We start from the raw sequence: 12,513 nt of genomic DNA on the forward strand, positions 1-12,513 counted from the left end.
TCTAGGGCACTCGTGTTGAGGATCAAGAGGATGGAGGAGCAGTTATACATCCTGACAATACGAGGTCTGTTCATTAGGAAAACCAATACCAAGGTGCACAATGGTGTATTTAGAATGGAGTCAGAGTTTGTACAAAATCTTGTAGGGGTAAAGGATGGGAGATGTAGGATTTCAGAAATAAAAAAAAAACAATTAGGGGTGCACAACAGTATGGTGGTTAGCACAACACTATTACAGCTCGGAGCATCAGAGTACAGAGTTCAAATTCAGTGTCATCTGTAAGTATGGATTTCCATTCAGTGCTCCGGTGTCCCCCCCACAGTCCAAACACATACCGGTTAGTAGGTTAATTAGTCATTGTAAATTGTCCTATGGTCAGGCTAGGGTTAACTAGGTGGCTCTTTGGGCTGAAAGGGCCTGTTCCACGTGGTATCACTAAAGATATAAATAATTTGATAATGTTATATCCTGGTTATACTTAATAGGTCATTAGCATCTGTGGACTGCAGGCTGATGATCTTTCATCAAAACTAAACAATCCACAGGTTTTTTTATGTCAATTTGTGAGATGCAGTGTGTTCTATCAAATCGCTACCAGTAAATGTAAATGTATAGATTGACTGTTCCTCACACACACATTATGTCCCAGTCTGAGTGTCTAAGCAAGATCCAGGGCCAACTTAACAAACAGCAATTATTTTTTAGAATTTTTAGATTTTCCTGTATGTTCAGTATTTGGTCAAAGTAAACCAAAATATAACAGGTAGGGAAAGTGGTGGAAATGAATAATAAATTGAACATTAACAGACTTGTTCATAAGTCTGGCCACTTAGGGACAACAGAAAAGGTCAAGGATGATGGAAGTCTGACCTTTCCTTTCAACATGTCAAGGTGAATTTTAATCTTCACAGCCTATGGGATACTCCGGTAGAGCAGACAGCCCACTTTTCTTATCAATCCATCAGAATCGTGTACCTTAGCATGAAACAGCTTTGTCTCTATTTGTCACACTGCTTAAGTAAGCAAATTGTGGAAATGATTGAGAACTAAAAGAAATGGGCTATTGTAAGAAAATATTGCTGGAGAAATTAATGAAACTAAGAGTCAATAATTCTCCAGAGCTTGATAATTTTCATCCCAGGATACTAATAGGAGTAGCCATGGAAATAGTGGATTTCTTTTTCCAGAGTTCTATAAATGATAGAATGATTTCGGCAAATTAGAGAGTGGAAAAATGTGAGCCTGCTATTTAAAAGTAGAGACAGAACATTGTTTAATAGGGAGGCTTTTATAAAGCATGAGATTGCTGGACAATTAGAAATTATCAAAGAGATTCAACAAAGTCTGTGTGGGTTTTCCACAGAGGCTAGTGTTTGAAAATTGACAGAAGTAATTGCAGAATAGACAAAGGGAGGCCTAATAGTTGGGGTGTACTTGTAGTTCAGAAAGCTTTACTGTTAACACTCTCTTGAATGCCCACAAGAAATGGTGACATATATGTATTTTAATAAAAAATTGATTTTGTACTTTGCAAACACCATGTGTGCAAGGGTTAATAACTGGTGTTGATGTAATGAACTAACATGATTGCAAGAGCATTGATAGTAAATATACTTTGAATCTTTGGAACTGCTTGAAGGACACGAAACAGAGGGGGAATAATTGAGTCTCTTTTAGAGTCTCAGGCAGTGGCTCGTGCAGCACCACTGGGTCTGTTGATTGTGTGTATTGATGATTCAGAAGAGGCCACAAAGAAGTTTCGAGGCAACTTAGAATGATTTAACAAGTGAACAATAATATTTGCAGAAGTGGTGTACAGGGATAAATAAGGAGGTATCCACTTTGGTAAGAGGAAAATAAATATGGCATTTTATTTTACTGTTGTTATATTAGTAAGTGTTGAGGTGCAATATAAAGTACAAGAGATACCAAAATCAAGCATAGAGTTCAGCAAGCAGTTTAAAAGCCAAGTGGTAAGTTGGCCTTCATCATAAGCCGGTGTGAAGATAGGAGCAAAGGCTTTTTGCTAAACTTGCATAGGAACTTGATGAAAACACATTTGAAGTATTGTGTGCAGATGCTTCTCGAAATAAAGGATCATCTTGCCTGAAACAGAGTGCAGAGAAGATTCACAAGACTAATTTCTGAAAGGGAGGAATGCTGTAATAAGAAGTGATTAGGTTGACTAGATTTGCACTCACTAGATGTTAGAAGAAAGAAAAAAGAGATTTAATATTTAGACAGAGGCAGACAGACTGAATGCTGGAAAGATGTTTATCTTGGCATGGGTAATCACAGTCTCAGGTTACAGGGCAAGAGATATGAGGAGAATTATCTGCACTTGGAGGAAGATAAATTTGTGGAATAGATTAATTCTGCTGGCTGTTGAGGTCAAATTACTGGATATTTTTAAGAAGGAGATGGTATTTAGAAGCAAAGCATCATTGGATATCAGAAAAAGAAAGCAGGAAAATGATGCTGAAGTAGGAGATTAAGCACTGAATGACAGAGTAGACTCTTTGGGATGAATGGGTGGTAACGAGTGTTTATAACAGGTCAGCAACTATCCTGAAGGGTCCATCAAACTTACCTTGAATTATAGTTACGGTTGTGCCTTCTTTGCTAGGAATTATCTAGAAAAGTCTGAAACTTTTTGCACTCTGCTTGGGATGACCTCATTTCTTAGCAAAGGCCGAAACTCTTGTAAGATCCCTCATTAGTACAATGTATACTTTCAATGCTGCCCCGGGCACATGAAACTTGAATTATACCAGGTTTCCTTCAGAGAGTCTTTAGGCATAAGGCACAGAAATAAGGCACAGAATAAGGCACAGAAACTTAATCTGAACCGGGTCTTGTCTTTTCTCTGTAAAATAAATGCAACAAGATCTAACCCACACAAAATGCTGGAGGAACTCAGCAGCCCAGGCAGCATCAATGGAAAAGAGTAACCAACTGGCGTTTCAGGCCAAGACTGTTTACTCTTTTCTACAGATGCTGCCTGACCTAATGAGTTCCTGCACTTTTCAGTGTGTCTTGCTTAGATTTCCAGTATCTGCAGATTTTCTTGTGTTTCTAATCTCCATACCTTTTCTTTATTAATCCCTCTTTATTAAATGGCAGTCTAATGAAATTCCAAAAATTGACTTAGACTCTTCAGCTTATGTTCTCAATATTTATTGTCTATTTATTTATTTGCTTGACTTGTTTGCTTGTCTGTTTCTTATTATTTGTTCTTTTTATTTGCATATGCATAGTTTGTTGTTTTTTGTACATTGTTTATCCGTCTTGTGTGCCGTCTTTCATTGAATCCATTGTGTTTCTTTGTATTTACTGTGAATGCTGGCAAGAAAATGTATCTCAAGATTGTATATGGTGACATATATGTACTTTGATAGTAAATTTACGTTGAACAAGGTTATCAGTTGCCATATTTCAGTGCCTAGCAATCCTTTTCACATCTTCATCAAATAGTCAGCTCCTATTCTCTAAGCAAGTTCTATCAATGACTTTAGAGCTAACAGTCTAATTCATTTTAAGATCATTGATCTTATTTGGGTCTATATCCAAATCTGCTTTGACATATTAAGCACCATCATTACTGCTAGCAACCCAAAATACACTCAATCATGAAAAACTGTGCAAAATAGAGCTTAGAAAAATAGAGGGCTATGGGTAACCCTCGGTAATTTCTAAAATAAGTACTTTTTTTCACAACATCGTAGGCCGAAGAGCCTGTATTGTACTGTCGGTTTTCTATGCTTCTAATGTTCATCAAAAACTCTACACAGATCTGCTGTTGGCACTCCATGCCATCCTTCTGAGGACTCCTTCGACAAAGATAAGAATGATTTTTTTAATCATCACTCCTGATGAAGGGTCTTGGCTGTTTATTATCCTCCATAGATGCTGCCTGACCTGTGGAGTTTCTCCAGCACTCTGTGTGGGTTGCTTTGGATTTCCAACATCTGCAGAATCTCTGGTCATTGAGATGTATTTAATGCTCTTGATTCTTTTATATATCTATATAAACCCTCACACCCCTCACACCCATCCATGATGTTTCCAGATCTTCCTTTAGGCTGTTCAGATATCAATTTTTACTGATCTCAGCTAAGATCAATACTTATCCCTGTTCTCTGAGATGTTTTTTCAGCCTGTAAGCACATTTCTAAGGTTAAGTATGTTTAAATATAAAGTGAAGATGTTCTTAATTTATGCAGGAATAAAGGACTGGCTGCACATAGCAGAGAGAATCGTGCTCATCCTGAAATTTCCATCCAATTCAAAAATGGCATCTCTAGTCGCCATTAACTTCGTTCTTTGCACTCTGCAAGGTACAATAAAAGTAAAATTAACTCCGTATCTCACCTTGAATTAATGGCAGCATCTTTTCCTCCAAATTAGATGTTCAAGTCCCACAGTTCCTTGTAGTATTTTAAAAATACGCTTTTATCTCTGGTAATTTTATTTGAATTAATTAAGTTATACATGTAAAGAAAGATTTGTTTTATTTTAAACTGCAGAATGAAGGATTGTCTTTTATCCAAGCAGGATTTATCTCTACTGTTTTGTAGGTTATTATGATTAAATGAAGGATTTTGTAGGCGTACTTCCTGATTCAGAATCTTCCCTAAATCTTTGCCTTTCAGCACTATTCCTTCTAAATACAAGCGTTTCTACAGATGCTGGAAATTCGAAGTAACATAGGCAAAATGATGGAGGTACTCAGCAGGTCAGGCAGCATCTATAGAGAAAAATAAAGACAACATTTTGGCCTTAGACCCTTTAAGCATCTGCTCTATATTCCTTTTCGTAGATGCTTCCTGACCTGTGGAGTTCCTCCAGCATTTTGATACAAAGGTGGAATTAAGTTGGGACCATTTTAAAGATCAGGTAAAAACTACTTAAGACCAACTTGAAAACAAAACTTTATTTTACCACCAAAGAAAGTCCACAATCCAGCCTAACATTTATCATGATGATTTCACATTTTGCTTCCGAAAAGCTGCATGTGGTTTTGTCCAGAACTAAAAGATGAACCTTAAATTAAGTGAAAAAAAAAAGATTTTGCAAAAGAAATTAGGGAAAACTCGAACCAGTCCGTAACGAGTCCAGAGATATCATGTGAGAGACACCTGTTAAAACAAATCTATTGAATTTCAAATCAACAATGCGGTGCAGCACGTAAAACTTAAAATGAGTTCCTGCAGTGAGAACTCTGTCATCCAAGGTTCACACAAGTATTTTTTTTCAAAGTGATTTGCAGTGCATTAGATACTTGCAAGTAATAAAAGAACAGCTATTCTAATTGATGAAATCTCTGCAATACATAGCAATCTAAGAATAAATATCATGCTACATTCTGTAATGAGGACCAAAATAGGAAGATGCCCCATCACCCAGGACATGCTCTGATTTCATTGCTACCATCAGGGAGCAGGTACAGGAGCCTGAAGGTATATACTCAATGATTCAAGACCAGCTTCTTCCCCTCTGCCATCTCATTTTTGAATGGACATTGAATCCATGACAACCTCACTACATTTTAAAATTGATATTTTTGCACTGCTTATTTAACATATATATACTGTGTTTACTGTATTTCAGAGATTTTTTCTCTATTAATATGCATTGCATTGTACAACTGCTGCAAAGACAACAAATTTCATAACATATCTTGATGATATTAAACCTGATTTTGATTCAGATTCTGAGAATGACTGACATTGAAATTGTGCAAAGAGACAATTCCTTCTCTCTGAACAGATGAGGCTGGTGTTGGGGCATCTCTTTTAATTTTTTCATTAAAACTGAAGTTAACTAAATTTGCCAAACACTATTATAAAATGTGAAAGAATGGCCAAATTCGACCAAAATTGGATCTTCTTGGTACATTGTAAAATAAAATGAAAATTTGTTGTCGTCATCGAGGCTATCCCTCGAGATCGAGGATGATGGTCTTCGTTCCTTTTCCACAGAGCAAAGATGCCTATGCGTGTATTTGTTTAACATGTACTTGATGTTGCACGCCAAGAAGCACACGATACTTCACAAATCAACCAACTGATTCCAATGGCATGGAAACCACGACGATTGAAACTGATGGATTTGTTGCAGCCTTCATCCGCCTTCACAGCCATTGAGTTTGAAGTAACTTCGTCCGCCTCTTCCACCGTTGAGGTCTTGGTAGGATTGTTCTTTGTCAGGGACCTCACCCTCAACCTTACCACCATGGGTGACCCTACCAGGAGCATAACTCCAGACGGCATCGCTCTCGGGATCTCAGGACCACACAAGCTTCTCCATCACGACAAGGTGACAATCCACAGGGAAGATGAAAATTAACCTCTCTGTAGTAAAAAGGCCCAATATTGTTTCCCATCTTAGATTCTGAGCCAGTGCAAGTGATTAACAGTGAATTAAATAAGAAGCACAAAGGTTTTTTGACCATTTTCTGAAAAGCTTTGAGAAAACATGCGACTCATTTCTCATGGAACATGTAAACCTGTACCCTTCTATAATGTCCTTTGACTACATCACTGTGAAGCTACATGGAATATCGTTTGCACAGAAAACTCAGTAGGAATGAAATACCATTTTCATTACATTGCTTTTTATCTGCTTTCCATTCTGGATCTCTCATATTTTGCTTGCTAAGTGTCCAGGTTTTCCATGCGAATTCTTTGGTATATTTTGTTATGAATGACTGAAATCAGATTTGTTCAAAGAAATCATTAGAAGAGAGGAAGTAACATCTCAGCTGAGGTTATTTATGCAAGCATCTTTTCTCTATATCTATGCTTCCTCCAGCATGAGATCATGTTGACGTATACTGCCTTCAGCTTGCTGTTGTGGTCTGTTAGCAGCTTTACCCACATTTGGCAAGGTTGTTATGAATTATCAAATGCATACAGACAGACACACACGCACACGCACAAACACACACACACACACACATAAACACATGCATATATGCATGCACACACAAATACACACTTGTTTTTAAGGGAAGATGTTAAACCTACACACACAAAGTATTCTGAAATTTGCATGATAGTCACTTCCTTTAACTGTTTAATATGTTCCTATCTAGCAGAGCAAAAGTAAGATGGTGACGCCAGATTCATATGATGGGGATATGAATATTCATTGTTAGATGATATTAGAATTCAACAGTAAAATAATCATGATATATAACTGGAAAACTTGATGTATTTTTATGATTTATGCATATGCAGTTTGGCATTATCTGACGTAAAAATAAATGGTCAAGCAAAAGAAACGACTGCATCAAACGATATCAATCATAACGGAGCATTCAATTCTAACTGTCATACAGTAAAAAAGGAAATTTGCATTTATATAACTTTTTTGATGTCCTCAAGATGTCTGAAAGTGCTTTACAGCCAATGTGTTACTTTTGAAGTGTAGTCAGTGTGCCTAGTTCCATGTAGAAAGGTCCCATAAAGAACAATGAAATGAATGGTCAATTACTCTATTTTTGATGATATTGGTTAAATGATAAATATTAACTGGGTCACAAGGACAATTGCTTCAATACAGATTTGAGTAGCAGGCAGAGCATCAGTTCAATGTTGCATCCGAAATAAGGCTTTGTTACTTATTATTTATTTATTTAGCAATACAGCTTAGAACAGGCCATTCTGCCAAACAGACGATACACCTATTTAACACTTGACTAATTACAGAACAATTTATAGTGAATAATTAACCTACTAACAGGTATGTCTTTGTACTGTGGGAGGAGCTCAACATGCCCGGTGGAAACACATGCAAATCACAAGGAGAATGTGCAGTCTCCTTGCAGACAATGCTGGAATTGAACTCCAAACCCCAGAACATCCTGAGTTGTAATACCATCATGCTAACCCCCTGCAGCTTCTTTCAGTCCTGTGCAGTAGCCACCCCCCCCCCCCATACCAAACTGTGATGCAGCCTGTCAGAATGCTTTCAACAGTGTGTCTATAGACATTTTTGAGTGTTTTTGTTGACATACCAAATCTTTTCAAATTCCTAATGAAGTATAGTCACTGTCCTTGTATCTGTATCAGTATGTTGGGACCAGGTTAGGTTCTCAGAGATCTTGACACCCAGGAACTTGAAACTGCTCACTCACTCCACTTCTGATCCCTCTCTAAGGATTGGTATATGTTCCTTTGTCTTACCCTTCCTGATGTCCACCATCAGCTTTTTTATCTTACTGACATTAAGTGCAAGGTTGTTGAAGTAACAACACTCCACTAGCTGGTGTATCTCACTCCTGTACACCCTCTCATCTCCATCTGAGATTCAACCAACAATGGTTGAAACATCAGCAAATTTATAGATGGTATTTGAGCTATGCCTAGCCACTCCTGTATAGAGAGAGTACAAGACTAGGCTAAGCACACACCCTCAAGGTGCACCAGTGTTGATTGTTAATGAGGAGGAGATATTATCACCAATCTGCACAGATAGGAAAAAAACATAGATTGTGGTCTTCTGGTTAGGAAGTTGAGGATCCAATTGCAGATGGAGGTACAGAGGTTCTGCAACTTATCAATCAGGATTGTGAAAATTATGGTGTTAAAAGCTGAGCTATAATTGATGAACAACATCCTGACATAGGTGTTTGTATTGTCCGGGCGGTCTAAGGCTGTGTGAAGAGCCATTGAGATTTTGTCTGCCATTGACCTATTGTGGTGATAGGCAAATTGCAGTGGGTACAGGTCTCTGCTGAGGCAAGAGTTCAGTCTGGTTATGACCAACCTCTCAAAGTATTTCATCACTGTGGATGTGAATGCTAATGGATGATAGTCATTTAGGCAGCTCACGTTATTCTTCTTAGGCACTAGTATAATTGTTGGTTTTTCGAAGCAAGAGGGAAATTCGGCCATAGCAGTGAGAGGTTGAAAATGTCCTTGAATACTCACACCAGTTGGTTGGCACAAGTTTTCTGAGCCTTACCAAGTACTCTGTCGGGGCCTTCCTCCATGCATGGGTTCACAGCCTAACATTGGCCTTCTGAGACAGAGATCATCGGGTCACCAGGTGCAGCAGGGAACTTCACAGCTGTAGTTATAATCTCCCTTTCAAAGTGGACATAGAAGGCATTGAGTTCATCTGGTAGTGAAGCGTCAATGCCAGTCATGCTATTGGGTTTCACTGTAAGAAGCAGTGTCTTGCAAATTCTACCAGAGTTGTTGTATATCCAGTGTTGCCTCCAACCTCATTCGAAATTGTCTCCTCACCCTTGAAATACCCCTCCACAAGTCATACCTGTTTTTTTTTTGGTACAGACCTGCGTCACCAGTCTTGAATGCCACAGTTCTAGCATTCAGCAGACAACGTACCTCCTGGTTCACCCATGGCTTTTGGTTTGGGAATGTATAGTAAGTCTTTGTAGGCACACACTCTACCACACAGGTTTTAATAAAGTCGGCAACAACTGCAGCATACTCATCCAGATTCGAAGATGAATCCCTGAATACAGTCCAGTCCATTGATTCAATGCAGTCCTGTAGGCGCTCCTGTGCTTCCCTTGTCCAAACCTTCTTGGTCCTCACTACTGGTGCTGCAGTCTTCAGTCTCTGCCTATACTCAGGGAGTAGAAATACAGCCAGGTGATCAGACTTCCTGAAATGAGGGCGTGGAATAGCATGGTGGTGCAACAATGGTCCAGTGTGCTGTTTCCTCTGGTATTGCAAATGACCTGCAAGCCCAATTTAACACAAATAATATCACTGCTACTATTTTAGATATTTTCTCTAGATTCTTTAGATATTAGGGTCAGACACTCATTACTGAGATTCAGAGACAGATGGTGAACTACAATGAAAAACTGTTTACAGACGTGGCCTTTAAGTGATGGGTTCAGGATTTAGCCAGGATTCAAGAAACCATGAAAGTTGGAGATGCAGCTAAGGAACATGCAAATCAGGGAATAAAGGAACATAGAGACAATTGGGACTGAATCATTACCAAAGACTGAATTGCAGAGAAAAGGATTTGGGTTAAGGATTGAACTTTAGAGTGGGAAGGGATGGGTGCAGCGAGATGGGATGATTGGGGCAGATAGAAATTATGAGCGAATGCATTTGGCACCAGAGAACTGAGAGAGTCAGAGGCAAAGAAGTGAAGGATTTGGATTGCAGTTTTAGATCAGGAATTGAACTGGGAACAACCAGTATTCTATAGGTTCCTACTGTGTGCCATCATTCTAATTTTCCCAAAGCACCTATCTGAATTTCAAGATATAATCCATAGAACAGGAGTCAGTAATTCATGGAGGTCAATGGAATAGATTAGTATTGAAAAATTTTCTGGCTAATGTATATAAATGACCTTTACAGGCAAGTCTATGGTATTAATTCTGACACTGTTACAAATGTCTACAGAAACAAAGTAGAACTGTCATTGTGATTGTCAATGTTAATGTAAGTGTCATTGGAGATTCAGAGTAGAGCCAAGGTGAAGAATCTTCTCCCATGTAATAGAACCAAATTATCATGAACTCCAACAATTATCTGTAATTTCATTTATGAATTCTTTCCTTTTTATTTTCTTCTAATGTGGAATATTCTTTCCATAATCCTTCTTCTCAGGATAATCATGTTTTTCTCTGTTGTTTTCTTTAGTTCCTCTGGCTGTTTAATCCTTCCTAGAAGCCCATGACTTTTTAAAGATTTCTTTTTATCTATATTTAATGCCAAATCCAACTCTTCCCTTATGATTAGACTGTAATCACTCCTTCACTCTCAAATTATAAATGAATTCAGGCACCTGCCAATTTCAAGTAACCTGGTTCCAGTGGCTTATTAAGAATTATCTCCTGGTTTGCTTGCAACCAATGGTATTTTGCCCTTCCCCTCCCTTTTGATTGACCCTGAGAGCCCATTTTTCTATGGCGGTATCGATTATCATCTTTTAATTCCCCGTTGCCTCTCCCACCTGCTTATAGAGCTCTGTAACTGATTTGTTACCTTGAGCTGGCAGTCAATATTAGCCTTCAGTTACCATTTTACTGCATTTATTGACAGCAGGAACCACAAGAAGGTGGTTTTCCCAGGTGAGCAAACATTCTGGAAACCATTACCTTTGTACTCAAAAGTGAAATGTTTTCAAACACACGTGACTTCTCACTGAAAGGCAGAATTGGAGGAAGCAGGGAAAACACTGAGAATTTATCTACAACATGTGTTGTTTTCTAAAGGAGAAATAATCAGAGCAATTGTAACTTTGAAACCCATTCACAAAATGTCTGCTTCCAGTTTTATTGGAAACTAGATAAAATGGCAACCAACATACCTTCTAAAAATAAGACAAAAAGGACACCGTGTTCCTATTTAAATTCAAAATTCAACGTAAATTAATGTCCTATATCCTAACCTGAGATCTTTTTTTTTCTGGCATTCATAGTAGAATAGAGAAATACAATAGAATCATAATAGAATAAAGAATTCAAAATTTGAAATTCAAAATTGTTTAATGTCATTTCCAGTATGTAGTGTGAAAGAGAATGAAATAATCCAAAGCTGCACAAAAAGGACAATAAGATAAGGAATACAGTAATAAAAAGATTCAATAAATATAGTTTCATAAAATAGCTTATATACATAAATTGTAGATCTATAAAGTGATGTTAGGCACAGGAGTGTCTGTATATAAGGTGACTTTGGCAGGAAATGATGAAATAATGGCAGTGCAGGTGTGTGGAGGAGTTGATCAGCCTTCCTGCTTGGGAAAAGTAACTGTTTTTGAGTTTGGTGGTCCTGGTGCGGAGCTATGAAAGCATTAGTTGGACAGTACTTACAGGCGAGTCCACGGGTTGTGTTCAGTGTTGAAGGGAATGAAGATAAATATATGCACTTCATCAGCTTCTGGAGTTTTAGATGGCATGCTGGATCTGCACAAGCTTCTGAGAAGGTATAGACATTGCCATGACTTCTTTGTAATGGTATGTTCTGGTCACAGAGCAGTCCTCTGATATGATAAAGCCAAACAATTTAAAGTTACTGACCCTCTTCACCTCCAAACCCCTGATAAAAATTAGCTCGTGGACCCTGATTTTTTCCTCCTATCATCAATAATGAGCTCTTTGGTTTTGCTTACGTTGAGTGAGAATTTGTTGTTGTGGCACCATTCAACCAGATTTTTAATCTCTCTTCTATATGCTGGTTTGCCATTATCTTTGATTCAGCCAACAACAGTGGCATGTGTAATCAGCAAACTTAAAAATGGCATTTATATACAACTGTATTTTTCAGTTTCATCCAAAGAACTTCCTATCCTGATGACACTCCCTCCAATGCTCTGTTCTATGCAGGTTAGCATTTCCATTGTATCATGGATAACAGACTACCTGACTGGCGGACCACAGTTTGTGTGTCAGTCATGGCCATAACCAGCACTGTGTCCCCACAGTGGATTATATTGGCTCCCTTCCCGTTTACCCTGTATACCTGGGACTTTAGATACAACACTGAGTCATGTCATCTGCAGAAATTCTCT

The sequence above is a fragment of the Hypanus sabinus genome, chromosome 14, assembly GCF_030144855.1.
Source record: "Hypanus sabinus isolate sHypSab1 chromosome 14, sHypSab1.hap1, whole genome shotgun sequence".
Lineage (NCBI taxonomy): Eukaryota > Metazoa > Chordata > Chondrichthyes > Myliobatiformes > Dasyatidae > Hypanus > Hypanus sabinus.